This window comes from Notolepis coatsorum, assembly GCF_963971535.1.
Source record: "Notolepis coatsorum genome assembly, chromosome: 16".
Classification (NCBI taxonomy): domain Eukaryota; kingdom Metazoa; phylum Chordata; class Actinopteri; order Aulopiformes; family Paralepididae; genus Notolepis; species Notolepis coatsorum.
The window spans coordinates 106,157,808-106,178,663 of NC_140180.1; positions in this window are offsets into that span (position 1 = coordinate 106,157,808).

Below are 20,856 nucleotides of genomic sequence, written 5' to 3' on the forward strand. Positions count from 1 at the left end.
AGTTTGGTCCGTTCGGAGGCAGCTTCCAGGGGAAGTACATACACCTGAAATTCGACCCCATAGACACATTTTCGGCAGTAGTTCTTTACCAGGCTTTATCTCACGGAGATAAAACTGAAAACAAGGTTAGATGAATGCACGTCGTTAGTAAGGCTGACGATATGCCATTTGGAAGAATAGATAAATCGGAAAAGAATTATCGATAAATATCGGTTTTTCTATTTATTATTATTTTTTTTATATATATATATATTTTTTTATTGTTATTTAAACAACACATTTATGTTTATTTTGCAGTAATTCATTGTTGTTGCCGCCATCTTTAGTGTTACAGATTTCCCCATTCAAAACTACCACAGTGATCCTTCTCATGTTATAGTCGGTGGTCTCTGGATGTGATGGAGGAGTGCACTGCATATTGAATGCACAGTGCGGAGTTGCAATTCAACTGAATTTACATGAAATGGGGATGTTTTAACTAAAACATGCCACAAGACCTAGTATTTTAGTATAGTATACTATAAAATATTTTAAAAAATATACGTCACTTATCGATTTCACGCAGTTATCAATAATTATCGATACATCGATAAGTGGTCTCGGCCTTAGTTATCAGCTAGTGGAATGCGGGGTCCCGATGATAATCCCACCAGCGTCGCCCAACAGTCAATGCTTCATGCCAGGGTGGAGGGGCCACGTATGATAATAATGCTCTATAATATCCTCTTCTGTGCCCACCCCACACAGGGATTTGACCATGCTCTTCAACATAGCATTGCAATGGAATCCCCACCCTTTCCTTGTACAGTTGGGGAACGTCAGTAGTGCTCTCCCAGCCCAGACGTTCAGTCCTAACAGTTATATCAGAGTGAAGAGCAACTGTAGCGTTGGTTACATAACTTCCACCAAAAGGCTGGTTCCAGCCGCTAGTAGGGCAGGCTGGACACCTGCTCAACCAATCCACAGAGGAAGGCAGGCATCTCAGGTCTCCCCGTAATTAATCACTCACAGCTGTTCATAACCACCCTTAAATAGTCAGTCGTCTCTAGTCCTGATTAGCAGGACCATAGCAGAGAAAAGGGGTAAATGCACATAGTAATCTACAAGGTTCAGAAAAAAGGTTATATCTTATTACTGGCTATCGCGTCTCGCTCTGCCATATTGAGATAACCTCTTATCTCCACGCGCCTAGCGTGCACGCGAAACAAACAAATGCACCCACTTGCACGTGACCAAGCCACTCCCATGCATCTCCCTATATGACGCCGGAAATGGTCACGCTCACCCTTCCTCATTTCGTTTCCAAAACGCGGAAGTAGCAGTGCACTTCGTGAACTGGTTGTTATGAAACATAGGGAGAAATTACACAATGTTGGGTATTCGCCAGAAGTTCACCAGCCCCCGGAACCTTCTCGGCACATCCTAACAGCGCAGCGGTCCTGTCCTGGGTTTTCCTCGTCTCGTGACAGTGGACGGAGGGACGTTGCACGACGGTTAGCAGTCGAGCTAAGTCGTGCACAGGTAGGGCCTGCGCTATCAGGCATTGATACTAGCATGGGTAATACTGCTTGTTGTCTCGTGAGACGACCGAGTGATGTATTGACGCCGGGGGCGGGATATTTGGATGAACGTGGTCTTCATGACACACTGTTTGATGTTTTTCCAAGTATCCTAGCGCGCAGCTAATGCTAATGCTACAATGTTGGGGCGCCGTTCCCCATGTACCCCGCCGAGGGCTGTCTTTACTGTCTTCCCTCCTCTTAACCATTCATGCTGACGGTCAATCGGTGTCTAATGTTGGGGGTTAGCAGAGGCTTACTTATCCTTACAGGGCTCAGGGCAGGTGTGCTTTTTGTGAATCTATGAATTGAAAATGGGGGTCCCTGATGTAGACAGGACTAGCGTTTTCTCTGGTCTGCATCCCCTTAACAATTGTGTGTATTGGGCTAGCCCATTCTGCAATATGTTAATAGAGTTTTCGTTCATTCTTTCATTTATCCCTTCATGGGTGCACACCGCAGTGGAGGTTGTTACATGACTACTAGTGGAGCAGTGCTTCACTAGTAGTAGACTTTGGTCAGCAGCCACCACTGGTGTTCCGTGCTTAGTGAAGCAGATGGTATCAGTCCTTTGCCCTGACATGGTGGAACGGTGTCCCGCCCGGCCGATGCCATGAGGCGAGTCGGCCCGGCAGGTGGCTGGTGGGCTGATGAAGCCTATACCGCCGCGGTACAGAATTTAGCAGCGACTGGCAACATTGCTCAATTGGCTGTTTTTCTGTCAAAAATGGTGTCGGTGGTGAGGCCTTAGGGCCAGCCGACGTCAAAACTATCGTGCAAGGTTTTGAGGTTATTCAGCTTTTGACCTAGCCGCAAGCTATAACCGCAGGGAGGGCTAGGATGCTGTCAACGGTTGTTCACAGGCATCTTTGGTTGGAGCAATCTCCCCTTGAGGAGGGGAGGGGTCTCCTCCTCAGGGCTCCCCTCTCCACGGGTGGACCTTGGTCTGTCCACGGAGGCGCGGGCGGTATTTGACCTGGGCCCCATGCTGCCCCACACCGCGCAGCCAGAGGTGAGAGCACGGCCTCGCCAGCGGCTGCGGCGAGGCCCCCGGCCAGCGGCCATGTTTCCCCCACCTGAGATACCCTGGACACAAAGAAAACAGGTGATCACAAGGCCAACAGCCTCGGCGGCCTGAGGGATCAGCTATATTAGATGGGCACGCCCTAAAAAAACGTTGCCATCTAGCTGTGTCTAGCACGTTCTCCGGTTACTCCCCCCCCCGCTACACTACGGGACACAGGGCTCTGATTTGTTCCCTTTGGCTGCGGGCCGCGTTCTTCCAGTGAAGAGCAAGCGGCCCCACATTTCGCTTCTCATGGAGACAGGGGCTGACACCCAGTTGCTAGCTAGGCCTGGGTCTGTCTATGAGAATGCTGTGCTGTCAAGCGGCTCTCACACCACACGTCCTGCGTCTGTGTTTGGTGAGCCTAGTGTTGTATCTGTCGACGGAGCAGGGTTCCCTGTATCTAAAAAAATGTGTCAGAGGGGGAACTCTAGGCCCAGGAGGTCGCAGCGTGGGTTCCCCCAGCCCTGCCCTCGCCAGGCCGGGTATTACATTAGTGCCTCCCCCGTCTGGACTTCCGATCCCACGGTGGTCGGCAGGAATGCGTAATTTGGGTGGTAGTAATATCACTACAGGGCTACGGTGTGTAGAGACCCACCCTATCGGGCAGTGTGAGGACCACACACCATGCATGTCCAGCTGCAGAGCAGGCTGTCCTCAGCAAGCTAAGCCGGGAAGATGCTCAGCGGGGGAGCCTATGTCACCAGGGGTGATAGCCGCTTCCCCCGTATCAGACCGCCCCTTCTGTCGGGGTCCCCCCCCTTGGGTGCGATTGCCTCGTTGGTAGAGTCAGGGTGCGATATCCCGGCTCCACGAGACACCCTGCTCGTGCGGTTGGCGAGACCAGGGTTGACAACGCACAGCGGGAGGGACCGGGCCACCTATCTACGATTCCTAGCGGACCAGCGGCAGTTGGCGGCGGGGGCGCTTTGGAATTTTACCACGTATGGCTGCAGTGGTAGCCATATGTCGGTGTGGATGGAGAGAACGCTGAGGGTGGCGCTTGTGTTACAGTTTACACACCCCGCCCTCGGTTTTTGGGTTTGGTACAGACTCTATTATCAGAGTCCGCGGCAGTGACAGCCCTGGTTGAGGAGATTCGTTCTCTGGCGGCGGAGCAGGCCGTCGTCGTGGTCCCATGGGAGGACGCGATGAGTGGTGTTTCCTCCCGATATTCTCTGGTGCCTGAGAAATCGGGGAGGGGGGGTGTCAGACCCATACTGGACCTGTCCCATGGAAGGTTCAGAATGTTGACCGTCACCCACCTGTTAAGCGCTGTAAGGTGGGGGACTGGTTCACCTCCATAGACCTGTAGGATGCGTATTCGCATCCCGATCTTCCCTCCTAGGACATACCTACGCTTCCTTTTCAGGGCTTAGCGTACGCTAAGGTGTACGTTCTGGTCCTCAGCCGGTCAGAGAAGATCACCAGGTCTCATACCAGGCAGGTGGTGGAATTCCTCACCAGCCTGGGTTTTGCTGTAGACTGGAAGTAGAGTACTCCTCTTCCCAGTCAACGGGTGGAGTACTTGGGCTTATTTCTAAGCTTGAGGTCTATATGGGCATCCCTCTCAGAGTGGTGGCGAGTGGATGTTCTCGGCGCGCTCGGGAGGTTCCGTCCTAGGACGGTTACGGCGCTGTCCGTGATGCGCCTGCTCGGTATGATGGCATCTGCTCACTCTGTGGTCCCTCTTGGCCTCCTCTTCATGAGGAGGATACAGAGGTGGTTTTCCAGTATGGAAATAGACCCGGTGAGAGACAAGTGGGAGCGGCTGAAGGTTCCCATGTCAGTACTGGGGGACCTCGCCCTCTGGGGAGGGCCTGGGGCCCTCACCAGCGGGGTCCCCATGGGCAGCAGGCTGTCACACGTCACGCTCTTCACCGACGCCTCCCTCACGGGATGGGGGGGACGTGTCGGGCCAACGCAGTAGGGGGCAGCTGGCAGGACCATGCTTCCCGGTCTGCACTACATTTCAATGTGTTGGAATTGAAGGCAGTCCTTCTGGTCCTCAAATGGCTCGGCCACCTTGTGGTGGGCAAGCATGTTTTTGATCAGGACGGACAACACGACGTCAGCGTCGTATATCGACAGACAGGGAGGAGTACGCTCCCCCCGTCTGCACCGGGCGGCGGTCGAGCTCTGGCTATGGGCGTTTCTCAATCTGCGCAGCCTGAGGGCTCTCCACATCCCGGGCAGGGAGAATGTGGGTGCAGATGTGATGTCGCAGGGCGGTCCTCACCCTGACGAGTGGGGACTACGTTCAGACATAGTCAGACAGGTCTGGGACCGATTCGGGGAGGCCACGGTGGACCTGTTTGCGAGCAGACAGTCCCACCAGTGCCCCTTGTGGTTCTCGGTCAGTCGGATGTATTCTTCTCGATGTATCCGTGGCCGCCTGGGATTCTGTACGCATTCCCTCCCATACACCTGATAGCTCAGCTGTTGGGGTGGGTACGTCAGGAGCGCAGGACTTTGATCCTGGTCGCGCCGGGCCGGGGCTCAACTGTGTGGTTCCCGGCCCTGATTCAGCTCTTGGTGGCCCCGCCGTGGCCTGTTCCGTGGTCACCGCGGGCCCTCTCTCAGGCACGCGGAACTCTGTTCTGCCTCCTGTTCTGGGGCAGCCTCTAGGCTTGGCTGCTGAAAGGATGAATCTGGTGGGGATGCGTCTTGACTCTTCTGTGGTTAACGCCATCCGGAACGCGCGCGCTCCGTCCACTACCGTGGCTTACACTGGGAAGTGGCGTATGGTCGAAAGTGGGGGGCAGAACATTGTTCAGCCACCCTCTCGTGGGACGTTCTTGCTTGGCGCACGGCGTCTTAAGCCTGTGGAACGATCTCTGTCTCCGAGTCGGGACCTCCAACTGTTCTGGAAAGGCTGTTGGGGGCCCCGTTTGGCCTCTTGAATAGGCGCCATTGGATCGTCTGTCTTACGACCGCGTTCCTTTTTGGGTCAGCACCTCAGTTAAATGCGTGGGTGAGCCATGTGCTCTCTCGTGCGGCCTGAGTGCCTGTCTGTTCGGGCCGATAATGGGGCGACTCTGAGGCCTAATCCGGTCTTCGTGCCAAAGAATATCCGGAGCTCTTTTCGCTCCAGGGATATTGTGATTCAGGCGTTTCATCCTCCTCCTCACGTTAGTGGATTGGAGTCGAGCCTTCACCTGTCGTGTCCTGTCCGTACACTGGGGGTTACCTTAGTCGCACGCAGGGTCTCAGGGCTTCCGATCAACTGTTGTTTGTTACTGTGGCCCTAAGGCGGGTGAGGCGATGTCCAAGCAGCGCCTGTCACATTGGTTGTGCGAGGGCATTGCCCTTTGCTACACGTTGGCTGGACAGGTTCCCCCCGGGGGCGTCAGGGCGCACTCCATTCCTGGTGTGGCGGCCTCTGCTGCCCTGTTAGGGGGGGCCTCGGTGGAGGACATCTGTGCTGCGGCCTCCTGGTCCTCCCCGGATCCTTTCGTTAGGTTTTACCTCATGGACATGACTGGGGGTTCTGTCTCCCAGGCGGTTCTGAGGTCTGGGACCTCTCCTGCATCCCACCATCAGGTGGGCTAGCAGGGGTGTGTGGGTGTGGACCGCGGGGTGCTGTGTCACACCTAGTCCCGCCTGTGCTGTGCGTTCAGGGGTGCCTGGTTCCCCCTTTTTTCGCACTTTGGTGGAGTTGACTGCCTCCCCCCCTTCATTAGGACGGGCGGGTGGACGGGACTCCCCTCCTCCCTGGCTGGGGCTTACGGTGCACTTGTCGGGCCACGCGTCCGCTCTGCCCCTTATCTCAATATGGCAGAGCGAGACGCGATAGCCAGTAATGAGATATAACGAAAGGTTATTTCATAACCTAGTTATATGAATACTGGCTGAGCGTCTCGCTCTTAGCGCCCTGAGGTCCCTTGGATGTTTTTCCGCTTATGGAATTCGAACTGGGAAGGGTGAGCGTGACCATTTCCGGCGTCATATAGGGAGACGCATGGGAGTGGCTTGGTCACGTGCAAGTGGGTGCATTTGTTTGTTTCGCGTGCACGCTAGGTGCGTGGAGATAAAAGGTTATCTCAATATGACAGAGCGAGACGCTCAGCCAGTATTCATATAACTAGGTTATGAAATAACCTTTTGTTATTATTACACAGTTTTATACAAAAACAGAGTGTGTGATAGATGTGGCTGCTTCGTGTGATAGTGGTGTGGCTGCTTCGTGTGATAGTGGAGTGGCTGCTTCGTGTCATAGTGGTGTGGCTGCTTCGTGTGATAGTGGTGTGGCTGCTTCGTGTCATAGTGGAGTGGCTGCTTCGTGTCATAGTGGAGTGACTGCTTCATGTGATAGTGGAGTGGCTGCTTCGTGTGATAGTGGTGTGGCTGCTTTGTGTCATAGTGGTGTGGCTGCTTCGTGTCATAGTGGGGTGACTGCTTCGTGTCATAGTGGAGTGACTGCTTCGTGTGATAGTGGGGTGGCTGCTTCGTGTCATAGTGGAGTGGCTGCTTCGTGTGATAGTGGTGTGGCTGCTTCGTGTGATAGTGGTGTGGCTGCTTCGTGTCATAGTGGGGTGGCTGCTTCGTGTCATAGTGGGGTGACTGCTTCGTGTCATAGTGGAGTGACTGCTTCGTGTGATAGTGGGGTGTCTGCTTCATGTCATAGTGGAGTGACTGCTTCGTGTGATAGTGGAGTGGCTGCTTCGTGTAATAGTGGAGTGGCTGCTTCGTGTCATAGTGGAGTGGCTGCTTCATGTCATAGTGGGGTGGCTGCTTCGTGTGATAGTGGAGTGACTGCTTCGTGTCATAGTGGAGTGGCTGCTTCGTGTCATAGTGGAGTGACTGCTTCGTGTCATAGTGGAGTGACTGCTTCGTGTCATAGTGGTGTGGCTGCTTCGTGTCATAGTGGGGTGACTGCTTCGTGTCATAGTGGGGTGACTGCTTCGTGTCATAGTGGAGTGACTGCTTCGTGTGATAGTGGGGTGACTGCTTCGTGTCATAGTGGGGTGACTGCTTCATGTGATAGTGGAGTGACTGCTTCGTGTCATAGTGGAGTGGCTGCTTCGTGTCATAGTGGAGTGGCTGCTGCGTGTCATAGTGGAGTGGCTGCTTCGTGTCATAGTGGGGTGGCTGCTTCGTGTCATAGTGGAGTGACTGCTTCGTGTGATAGTGGTGTGGCTGCTTCATGTCATAGTGGAGTGACTGCTTCGTGTCATAGTGGGGTGGCTGCTTCATGTCATAGTGGAGTGACTGCTTCGTGTGATAGTGGAGTGGCTGCTTCGTGTCATAGTGGGGTGGCTGCTTCATGTGATAGTGGAGTGGCTGCTTCGTGTCATAGTGGTGTGGCTGCTTCATGTGATAGTGGAGTGACTGCTTCGTGTGATAGTGGGGTGGCTGCTTCGTGTCATAGTGGAGTGGCTGCTTCGTGTCATAGTGGAGTGGCTGCTTCATGTCATAGTGGGGTGACTGCTTCGTGTGATAGTGGGGTGGCTGCTTCGTGTGATAGTGGGGTGGCTGCTTCGTGTGATAGTGGAGTGACTGCTTCGTGTCATAGTGGAGTGGCTGCTTCATGTCATAGTGGGGTGACTGCTTCGTGTCATAGTGGAGTGGCTGCTTCGTGTCATAGTGGAGTGGCTGCTTCGTGTCATAGTGGAGTGACTGCTTCGTGTGATAGTGGTGTGGCTGCTTCGTGTCATAGTGGAGTGACTGCTTCGTGTCATAGTGGAGTGACTGCTTCGTGTCATAGTGGAGTGGCTGCTTCGTGTGATAGTGGTGTGGCTGCTTCGTGTCATAGTGGAGTGACTGCTTCGTGTCATAGTGGCGTGACTGCTTCGTGTGATAGTGGAGTGACTGTTTCGTGTCATAGTGGTGTGACTGCTTCGTGTCATAGTGGAGTGACTGCTTCGTGTCATAGTGGAGTGGCTGCTTCGTGTGATAGTGGTGTGACTGCTTCGTGTCATAGTGGGGTGACTGCTTCGTGTGATAGTGGGGTGTCTGCTTCATGTCATAGTGGAGTGACTGCTTCGTGTCATAGTGGAGTGACTGCTTCGTGTCATAGTGGGGTGGCTGCTTCGTGTCATAGTGGTGTGACTGCTTCGTGTCATAGTGGAGTGACTGCTTCGTGTTATAGTGGGGTGGCTGCTTCGTGTGATAGTGGGGTGGCTGCTTCGTGTGATAGTGGAGTGACTGCTTCGTGTCATAGTGGAGTGGCTGCTTCATGTCATAGTGGGGTGACTGCTTCGTGTCATAGTGGAGTGGCTGCTTCGTGTCATAGTGGAGTGGCTGCTTCGTGTCATAGTGGAGTGACTGCTTCGTGTGATAGTGGTGTGGCTGCTTCGTGTCATAGTGGAGTGACTGCTTCGTGTCATAGTGGAGTGACTGCTTCGTGTCATAGTGGAGTGGCTGCTTCGTGTGATAGTGGTGTGGCTGCTTCGTGTCATAGTGGAGTGACTGCTTCGTGTCATAGTGGCGTGACTGCTTCGTGTGATAGTGGAGTGACTGTTTCGTGTCATAGTGGTGTGACTGCTTCGTGTCATAGTGGAGTGACTGCTTCGTGTCATAGTGGAGTGGCTGCTTCGTGTGATAGTGGTGTGACTGCTTCGTGTCATAGTGGGGTGACTGCTTCGTGTGATAGTGGGGTGTCTGCTTCATGTCATAGTGGAGTGACTGCTTCGTGTCATAGTGGAGTGACTGCTTCGTGTCATAGTGGGGTGGCTGCTTCGTGTCATAGTGGTGTGACTGCTTCGTGTCATAGTGGAGTGACTGCTTCGTGTCATAGTGGGGTGGCTGCTTCGTGTGATAGTGGGGTGTCTGCTTCATGTCATAGTGGAGTGCCTGCTGCGTGTCATAGTGGAGTGGCTGCTTCGTGTCATAGTGGAGTGGCTGCTTCGTGTCATAGTGGGGTGGCTGCTTCGTGTCATAGTGGAGTGACTGCTTCGTGTGATAGTGGTGTGGCTGCTTCATGTCATAGTGGAGTGACTGCTTCGTGTGATAGTGGAGTGGCTGCTTCGTGTCATAGTGGAGTGGCTGCTTCGTGTGATAGTGGGGTGGCTGCTTCATGTGATAGTGGAGTGGCTGCTTCGTGTCATAGTGGGGTGGCTGCTTCATGTGATAGTGGAGTGACTGCTTCGTGTGATAGTGGTGTGGCTGCTTCGTGTCATAGTGGAGTGGCTGCTTCGTGTCATAGTGGAGTGGCTGCTTCATGTCATAGTGGGGTGACTGCTTCGTGTGATAGTGGGGTGGCTGCTTCGTGTCATAGTGGAGTGACTGCTTCGTGTCATAGTGGGGTGACTGCTTCGTGTGATAGTGGAGTGACTGCTTCGTGTCATAGTGGGGTGGCTGCTTCGTGTCATAGTGGGGTGGCTGCTTCGTGTGATAGTGGAGTGACTGCTTCGTGTCATAGTGGCGTGACTGCTTCGTGTGATAGTGGAGTGACTGCTTCGTGTCATAGTGGTGTGACTGCTTCGTGTCATAGTGGAGTGACTGCTTCGTGTCATAGTGGAGTGGCTGCTTCGTGTGATAGTGGTGTGGCTGCTTCGTGTCATAGTGGCGTGGCTGCTTCGTGTCATAGTGGTGTGGCTGCTTCGTGTCATAGTGGGGTGGCTGCTTCGTGTCATAGTGGAGTGACTGCTTCGTGTGATAGTGGTGTGGCTGCTTCGTGTGATAGTGGGGTGACTGCTGCGTGTCATAGTGGAGTGACTGCTTCGTGTGATAGTGGTGTGGCTGCTTCGTGTCATAGTGGAGTGACTGATTCGTGTGATTGATGTCGCTGCTTCGTGTCATAGTGGCGTGGCTGCTTCGTGTGATCGATGTCGCTGCTTTGTTTCAAATAAACGCTCGATTATCAATAGTATATGTGTACTTATGCACGCTAGAGAAGCGGGCTGAAAAATCGATTATCTTATTTCCTGATCAGCACACACACACTCACAGCCACACACACACATATGGGACACGCTGAGCTATAGGTGAAAAGAGCTCTGATTATCCCAAGACTAGTCAAATAGATTCCTTACCTCAGATCAGATCTTCTCCAAAAAGATTATTCCAATTCCTGATCGCCATTCCAAATATCGATCGCGTTTATTGATCCAACGCTGGGTACTGGAAATACTGATTCCACGCTGTTCTGAGGGTCTGCGAAGACTGCAATCGGCTCGGATTACATGCCGGACAAGGAAAATATGAATTCCGGACTTTCTTTTCCCCATGTTGTTCAAACTCAGACAGAGTCCCAGTGGTAACGTGAGGCTAGATTGATGAAAAATGAAAAATGAAAAATGTATTATCGAGATGAAAAATCGATAATAAAAAAAATAACGATTAAAAACGAGATTTCTCGTCGGTTGGCACTCAACGCATGGCATGAACTAACAAGATTTCTCGTGGCTGGCACTCAAAGTGTTAATATAGGTCACCACACAGGCCCCCCCAGAATTCACCAAAACAAAAACTGCAACTAATTAATAGCCAGTGAACAGACCACAGCATGAAATAGTCAACGTGGAGGGGGATGGATCAAGCGGCCGAACCGACTGCGTTTAACAAGAGGGGGATTAAGGGAGAGAAGTGGGATCGGCGGCCGGGCCACGGAAGGGGCCAAGGCCGGAACAGAGGACGGGGCAGGGGTCTGGGCCGAAACCGGGGGGCGCCAACTGAACTGGTTCGTCCTTGTCCAAGTGGGCAGGCTTAAGACGGTCTATAGTGACCCGCTCCGGCCTGTCCCCCATGTCCACAACAACGTTTTTAGCGCCTGCCTCCAGGACACGGAAAGGCCCATCATAAGGGGGCTGCAGCGGGGTCCGATGGCTGTCGTGCCGGATGAAAACATATTTGGCCAATGGCAGGTCCCTGGGGACGTAGGACTGGGGAAGGCAGTGGCGGGATGTTGGAATAGAAATAAGGGCATCGGCAACACCCCGGGACACTATTCGATGGGAGGCGACGGACCAGGACGCTGTGGCCTCCGGAAGAAACTCCCCAGGGACCCGCAGCGGCTAGCCGTACACCAACTCGGCGTACGAGGCCTGGAGGTCCTCTTTGGGGGCAGAACGAAGACAAAGCAAGACCCACGGGAGGCGGTCAACCCAGTCACCATCCGTAAGGGCAGCCCGAAGAGCGGCCTTCATGTCCCTATGGAACCGCTCGCAAAGTCTGTTGCCCTGCGGGTTGTACGCCATAGTGCGGTGTATCTTCAACCCCAGGTGCTCTGCAACCGCAGTCCAGAGCTCCGAAGTGAACTGGGGGCCCCTGTCGCTTGTGATGTCCCCTGGTGTGCCAAAACGGGCCACCCAGCAGCCGATGAACGCCCGGGCCACCTCCGTTGCTGTAGTGGAGGACAGTGGAACTGCCTCCGGCCACCTGGTGGTCCTGTCCACCATGGTGAGGAGGTGAGTATATCCGTGGGAGGGGGGCAGGGGGCCCACCAGGTCCACATTTACGTGGCCGAACCGCCTCTCTGGCACTATAAAGCTAAAAGCAATTGGTTTTGATAGTCTATCAGTGAGCTGGATGCAATCCTACCTTGAGGGGAGGGAACAGATGGTGGAGGTAAACGGTACCCTATCCCCCCCCCCCTCAGTGAGCTGTGGTGTTCCACAAGGAAGCATACTAGGACCGCTACTGTTCCTAATTTATGCAAATGACATGTCGTCAGCTTGTGACTGCAACTTGTTCTTGTTCGCAGACGACTCAGCCCTGCTGGTCTCTGACAAGAACAAGTTACAGGTTGAAAAAACCCTCAGCTCAGAACTCGGCAGAATCTGCACCTGGCTCGCTGATAACAAACTATCATCCCAACTATCATTGCAACAAACTCGATTCTTGTACCGGATCTCCTCTCTGGTAAACAAGAATACCCTGAAGACTCTGGCAGGAGCACTCATTCAAGGGTACTACGACTATGCTTGCACCTCATGGTACCAAAGCACCTCAAAGGCACTAAAAACAAAATGACAAACATCTCAAAACAAACTGGTCAGACTACTGCTTGACCTGACTCCTAGAACCCACCTCACCCCTGCCCACTTTGACAACCTAGGATGGCTTAGAGTAGACGACAGAGTACAGCAACTTGCAATGGGCCTGGTATACAAGATACACTACACGACCAAGGTACCCCATGTACATGTCAAAATACTTCCCAAAGGTCAGTGAATACCACGATCACAACACCAGAGGGAGCTCCACAAATCGTGTTAAACCCAGATTCGGCTCAAACAAGGGACTAAACACGTTTCACAATTATGCCACATCAATGTGGAACGCCCTACCCAAAGCTGTAAAGGAATGTGAATCATTAACCACTTTCAAAAACACTCTCAAAGAACACCTACGGGAGACTGCAATTCGAAACTGGCCCCTGCAAATGTCCTAACTCAACCCCCTCCAATGTACAGTAAATTACCAAGTATGGCTTTGTCAATATTCCAATGTACAGTTTTGCTTGTACAGTTGTACAGTGTCCCCCACCCACCCCTCCTACCCAACCTACCCAACCCCCCCACCCCCCCAACCACCTCCAATGTACAGTCCCCCCACCCACCCACCCAACCCCCCCCCCCACCCCACCTACCCAACCTCCTCCAATGTAGTTTCTACATCAAATGTATATACTCTCTTTTCTAGACTCTTTTTGTATCACAAACAGTACTGTATTTGCAAATCTGGTATGTCATGAATGTATAGATGTAGCAGTACTGTCTATCTGTATGTCATATATGTCATATATGTTATGATGAATTGAAAATGGGGGACCCTGATGTAAACAAGACGAAAGTCTTTCTCTGGTCTGCATCCCCTTAACAATTGTATGTATCGAGCTGTACTGTACTGTACCCATTCTGCTATCTGTTAATAAAGTTTTCAATCAACCAATCAATCAGCCAAAGGGGCTTTGGTATGGCGGTGCACCTTGGCACGCTGGCACGCCACACATGAGCCAGCCCAGGTCCTAACATCCTTCCGGAGGCCAGGCCACACAAACTTGACCCCCACCAGCTTAGTCGAGGGCTTCACACCTGGGTGGGAAAGGCCGTGGATCATGTTAAAAACCCGACGCCGCCAGGCCGTAGGCACCATAGGGCGCGGTTGGGCAGTGGAGATGTCGCAGAGGAGAGTGGCGTTAGCCGTGTCGAACACCACATCCTCCAGCTGCAGTGCAGTAGGGCCCGTCCGGTAGGCCTGAATGTCTGAGTCTGTGGCTTGGTCCGCCGCCATGGCGGCATAATCGAGTCACAAGTGGACGAACCCGACGACCGCCCAAGAGAGGCAGTCGGCGACAAAGTTGTCCTTGCCCGCCACGTGCTGAATGTCTGTGGTGAACTCGGAGATCGCAGAGAGCTGCCGCTGCTGACGTCCCGACCACAGCTCAGAGGTCTTGGCCATGGAGAACGTTAGCGGCTTGTGGTCCACAAAGGCAGTGAACTGGCGGCCTTCCAACAGGAATCTAAGGTGCCTAGTGGCGAGGAACAGACCCAGCAGTTCCCTGTTGAAGGTACTGTACTTACGCTCGTTGTCGCGGAGCTGTTTGCTAAAAAAGGCCAGTGGCTGCCAGGCACCGCCCACCCACTGCTCGCACACGCCCCCACTGCATAGTCAGAGGCGTCTGTCGTGAGGGAAGGTGATGGAGAACTGCCCGAACTGGCACTTAGTCGGGTTGACGATGAGGCCGTGTTTACTGAGCCGCTCAAACAGCTGCTGGAGGTGTGTCATGTGCTCCTCTATGGACGTACTGGCTACAAGAATGTCATCCAAGTACACAAACAAAAACGGCATGTCCTGGAGCACAGAGTCCATCAGGTGCTGAAACGTCCCCCATGAGCCCCCATGAGCCCGAAAGGCATTCTTAGGAATTCAAAAAGTCCAAAGGGTGTAATGACAGTTGTTTTTGGCACATCCCGTGGATGGACTGGCACCTGGTGGTACCCGCGCACCAGGTCCACCTTGGAGAAGATGATGGCCCCCGCCAGGTGGGTAGAAAAGTCCTGTATGTGCGGGACAGGGTATCTGTCGGGGGTTGTGGCGTTATTAAGGCGACGGAAATCGCCGCAGGGGCGCCAACCCCCGCCAGCTTTTGTAACCATGTGTAATGGAGAAACCCACGGGCTGTTCGAGCGGCGCACAATGCCAAGTCGCTCCATGGTGGAAAACTCCCCCCTGGCGATTGCCAGCTTGGCTGAGTCGAGGCGCCGGGCCCGGGCATAGACTGGGGGGCCCTCGTGGTAATAGTGTTCCACACCGTGTTTGGCCACTGAAGATGAGAATGTGGGTGTGGTGAGGTCAGGGAACCCGGCAAGCAGGCGTTGATACGGGTCCCCGGTGGCAAGTGTGTTCAACAGGCAGAGAGCTGTTTAGAGTCGAGGTATTTTACTTATCACTTCACACATAGCATTTACAATAACAACAAACTTAACCCGGAACCGGAAGTGGTATTTACCCTTTCCCCTAAACAGTAAACCCCCGCTCTTAAAGGCACAAGCCCACCTTAGTAAATGTCTCTTAACACTTTGAGTGCCAGCCACGAGAAATCTCATTATTTCATGCCATGCGTTGAGTGCCAATGACGAGAAGTCTCGTTATTTAATCGTTATTGCTTTTATTAGCGATATCCATTCATTTTTCATCAATCTAGCCTCACGTTACCATTGGGACTGTCTATGAGCTCGAACAGGGAAAATACCGCCCCCTATCATCTCCCGGATGGTAATGCACCCATTGGATTGGACTCAATGAAAATGTATGAGAAGAAAAAAATCCGGATTCCACATTTTACTTCTCAGGCATGTAATCCGAGCCGATCGGATTCATTGTGGACTCTCAGAACAGCGTGGAATATGTGTTTCGAGTACCTAATGTTGGATCAATAAATGCGATCGATATTTGGAATGGCGATCAGGAATTGGAATAATCTTTTTGCAGAACATCTGATGTGAGGTAAGGAATCTATGTTACCAGTCTTGGGGTAATCAGATGTATTTTTCACATATATCTCAACGTGTCTGTGTGTGTGTGTGTGTGCGTGTATGACGTTAGCGCTGACCAGGAAATAGATCATCGATTTTTCAGCCCGCTTCTCTAGCGTGCACAAGTACACATATACTATCGATAATCTAGCATTTATTTGAAAACTATTCATAAATAGGCCGAAAAATGACAACGTGTTTTGTGTATTCCACTAAAGAGCTATTATCACAGAATCTTTATTTTTTTCTGGAAATTTTCAAAAACTAGCACGGTATAAAACGGAAATGTACAGATGAAAAAACAATCCGTTTCATACATGTTTTTTTCTTTTATTTTTTTTTATTATCTTTCTTCCCCTCCTTTTTTCCCGATTTTTCTCCCATCCCACCCTTCCTGGTTGTTGCGTACTTTCCCCTACTGTTGGTCCGGGAGACCGGAGACTGTCACATGCTTTCCTCCGACGCATGTGCAGCCTGGGGCAGGCCAACCTGGCCGCGCAGGTTCTCACCGGGGAGAGTGTAGCGTGTGGGAGGCCACACTATCTCTCCTTAGTTCCAACCCTTGCTGAGCAGGCGCCCCGACCAAACTGTAGGGGTCGCTGTCCACAACGCCCAGGACCCACCCTTCAGCTTTTCCCACCCCCTGATACAGCCAATTGTATCAGTGTGAGAGGCCAGCCAAGCTGATAGCAACGCCGGGAGCTGGATTCGAACAGGCGAATCCAGTGTCTCCCGGTGTTGGTGACGAACGTAGTCTCCGTGCGCCACCTGCCCCCCAGTTTCATACATGTTGACTGCAAGCAAGTCATTGATAAGCAATGGGCGTATTAGACACATAGCCATAATATAGAATATAGAAATAGCTCCGCGAAAATCATGAAATATCGAAAAATCTGTCTAAAAAGGCTGGCATTCAAGCGCTAAATCTGGCGCCCCCTGCTGGCACTCAATGTGTTAATATAGGTCACCACAAAACGTTTGTAACCTTTGCTAAATGATATACTGAATTATGTTTTTTTTTTTTTTTTCTTGTGTAAATAGTGTAATGTAAAAAGGGTAGGCAATTATAAACCTCGGCTTCAGCCTACACCTTTTCGGTCATTTTATTTCTTTCGTTTTTTTGGAAGTTCTACTACTATGCTTTGTAAAAAAAAAAAAAAAAAAGCATAAATAAAATAATTTATTCATTCATAGTGGAGTGGCTACTTCGTGTCATAGTGTTGGAGAGGGTGTGTCTAGAGTGCAGGACTATCCTCCTGATAGCACCAGATCTGGGGTCAGTTGTTGGAGAGGGTGTGTCTAGAGTGCAGGGCCCTCATTCATCAACGTGACGTAGAAAATGTTCTATTTCCACACGTAAGCACAGAATTTAGAATGCTGCACGCACAAAAGAAACGGGATTTACCACATGTGCGTACGCAGGTTCTACGCACACCTGTCATGATAAATATCACCTTGGCCCTGCGCCGAGGCTCGTGCACACTTTCATGTATTTGCATACCAAAACCGCCCGATTAACCATATACGGTAATGGACACCCCCATGAAATGTGGAAGAATGGACTAAACCGAGGGTGTTGTACACTGTCGGATATTATATCTATTAACTTCCTAAAAGACCATTGCTGCCTGGACACCGCAAACACTAATAAAGACCATTAACCACTGTTTTGCCGTTGCCCGTTAGTGTCATTAATGCATGCTGGAATAAGAATGCCTTTCTTAATTTATTTTTAATATTAATAATTATTATAATACAATAAAAGACAGCTCTGTCTTTTAATACACATATATTGTACAGTAACGTCAAATAAATACTACAGTCCCCGCTGAAATAAAGGTTCTGCACGCACATACCAGCAGTGATCTACAGCATAAAAGATAGCCACTTTGTAATACTATTCTGAGTAGATAATTCATCTGTATCGCAACAGAGTCACGGATCTGGTCGGGGCAGGTAGCATTATGTCGGGAAAATCCTTATGAAATAAACAAAAGTGAATTAAAGAATTTAAAAACAAAGTTTAGCATATTAAATCGTTTTATAAGCTTTCTGAGTAGATAATTCATCTGTATCCAACAGAGTCACGGATCTGGTCGGGGCAGGTAGCATTATGTCGGGAAAATCTTTATGAAATAAACAAAAGTGAATTAAGGAATTTAAAACGAAGTTTAGCATATTAAATCGTTTTATAAGCTTATAGCTTTTTTCGTGCTGATTTGAGAAGGGTCCAGCTGCAGAGCCGGAGAGCAACTCTCAGGGCCAAGATAGCACTTATACTATTTTGAGAGAGACAGCAGAGAGACAGACAGCAGACTGAGCAGAGAGACAGACAGACACTGTTCCACAGTGTGTGTGTGTGTGTGTGTGTGTGTGTGTGTGTGTGTGTGTGTGTGTGTGTGTGTGTGTGTGTGTGTGTGTGTGTGTGTGTGTGTGTGCGTGCGTGTGTGTGACTACTAGTCTAATAGTAGAGACTCAGCCCCCCCCCCCCCCCCTCTGGACCACCTCCTAGTAGAGACTTCTCTAGGAAGAAGACGAAGATGAGGATTAAGGCGAGACACTGCAGGTGAATAGGCAAATATACTTTTTTTGTTGATTTTGAGATTTTGTTATATTTTGCTTCCTAAACATGTCTTGAAACTAGTGACAATAAAACGTCAATAACACACATTTAGTTGTTCATTTTACTTCATTTTGCCTTATTGCATCCATAAATGTCCACATATTTAATGGGGAAGTGCCTCATTTGCATATATAAACATAAATTTCAGAAAACTTGTCTCTACTAGGAGGTGGTCCAGAGGGGGGGGGGGGGGTCTCTACTGGGAGGTGGTCCAGAGGGGGGGGGGGTCTCTACTAGGAGACTAGTGGTCACACACACACAGTGTCTATCTGTCTGTCTGTCTGTCTCTCTGCTGTCTGTCTCTCCGGCTCTGCAGCTGGACCTTCTCAAATAAGCACGGAAAAGCTTTTAAGCTCATAGCTCCAATTTGGGTCCCAAATTGCGGTACAAATGAAGGAGGTGTCTCGGGTAGTGGACTCTAGTTAATATTATGTTCTCTCTGCAATTAGACTGCCCCTCATTCATTCATTCATCCCTATCTGATGCTATCTCTGAAAACAGTTCCTGCGAGCGCAGTCAGTGCACCCGATAACGCTATATATATAAACCTGCATTCATTCGGAGAGAAAGATGCTATCCACATGCTATTTAGGGTTTGACAATAATTACACTAATATCGCTATTTCACAATGAACTATAATGAATTACGGGGGTCATACAGAACACGTCAGTCAAGATTATTTCCGCGTTGAAACTAATGCATGCAACTGATCTATGCCGTCCGTCTGCAGTGCAGTCCCCATATTCTACCACTGGGCGTCAGCTACGCATTCTCCGAGCTGTGCGTAAATATAAGCACGAAGTCAAGTTCAAGTTGAAATTGATGAATCCCACACTTTGCTTAGAAATGGTCGTACGCACAGGTTAAGCACATATCTGTGCGTAAGTCACGTTGATGAATGAGGGCCCAGGACTATCATCCTGATAGCACCAGATCTGGGGTCAGCTCGCTGGTTCCCCGTCATGACGCAGCTCCTAGTGGCCCTGGCCCAGTCCCTGGCCCAGGAGCAGTGTGTTCCATCCTCCTGTCCTCAGACTCAGTGATTGGTGGCTTGGCTGCTGAGAGGCTAAACCTAGAGAAAATAGGCGTTAATTCCTCAGTGACTGAAACCATCGTGCTTGTCGTTCACACAGGGAAGCGGCACAGGCATGGTGTCAGGCGAGGGCCCTAGATCTGATATCCTGTCCCCTGGATTTGGTTCTGGTCTATACTGATTAAACTTCACAGCTTCGACTATGAAGGTATATGCCTCTTTTCAGCCATCCCATGGTGAAATGCTTCCTGCTGGGCGCAACACGTTTGAAACAAGTTAAGCGTGTGTTATCCCTAAAATGGGATCAGACTGTTGGCAGCTCCTTTTGAACCTCTCCAATACGCACCCCTGAGTCAGCTGGCTTTCAAGACAGTGTTTCTCTTGGCCACGCCCTACTTCCACGCCCTTATATGGGCAGCTTCCAACGCCATCTATCAGCCCAGCTGAGAGTCATCAGCCCATCAGCCCAGCTGAGAGCCGTCAGGAGGTCTGGATATCAACCCTGCGGATCCTGTTCCTGATCGTCTCAGTGTTATCCTATCTACCCTAGGTACGAGGACGTACTTTAGCCTTGCCTGCTCTGTCTGTACTGCCTGCCATGTCCTAACCTCTGTTCTCCCTGTGCCCAGGACCACCACTCCCGGCCGACGCTGTCTCCTGACGTACTACCTGCCTGGACATTCCTGAGAAACTCAAGCAAGAGTCACTACTCGTCTAATGTTGCACATTCTTGTATATTCTCTATTGCATTGTCTGCTCGGAACCCAAAGGAATTAAAACCGACATAAAACGCTCCATTCGCTCTCTCCCTGTGTTATGCTATTGGGCTCCGTCACCGCTGCCATAACACATTGAGCTCCTCCCCGGAGCCCCCCTTCCTTCTCATCGCTTGTATAACCTGTCTATTCCTGAGAAGGAGTCAATGAGGGAGTATATTCGTGAGTTTGTGGCGTCGGGGCTTATCCGTCCCTCTTCCTCCCCTGTGGCAGCAGGTTTTTTCTTCTCCCTTGCATAGATTTCCGACCGTTGAACGCTATCACGGTGAGGAATAGTTATCCGTTACCCCTAATGAGCTCTACTTTTGAGCCGCTTACCCATGGCACCGTTTTCACCAAACTTGACCTCCATAATGCTTATCACCTCGTCCGCGTTCGGGAGGGCGACGAGTGGAAGACTGCGTTTTGTACCGACCTGGGGCATTTTGAGTATTTGGTAATGCCTTTTGGACTCACTAATGCCCCCGCAGTGTTCCAGGCATTGGTTAACGATGTCTTACGCGATATGATCAACGTTTTCGTCGTCGTGTACCTCAACGATATACTCGTGTTCTCCCGTACCGCGGCCGAGCACCCCCAACATGTTAGGCCTGTTCTCCAGCGCCCCTGACCGCGCTCACCTCTACGCTCCGACCTTTTGTTTGGACTCAGGAGGCGCAAGCCGCTTTTACTGCCCTTAAGAGGTTGTTCGTCACGGCACCCGTGCTAGCTCATCCTGATTGAATGAATGAATGAAAACTTTATTTAACAGATTGCAGAATGGGTACAATACAGTACGGCTCAATACATACAATTGTTAAGGGGATGCAGACCAGAGAAAGACGTTTGTCTTGTTTCCATCAGGGTCCCCCATTTTCAATTCATATAGACATTTA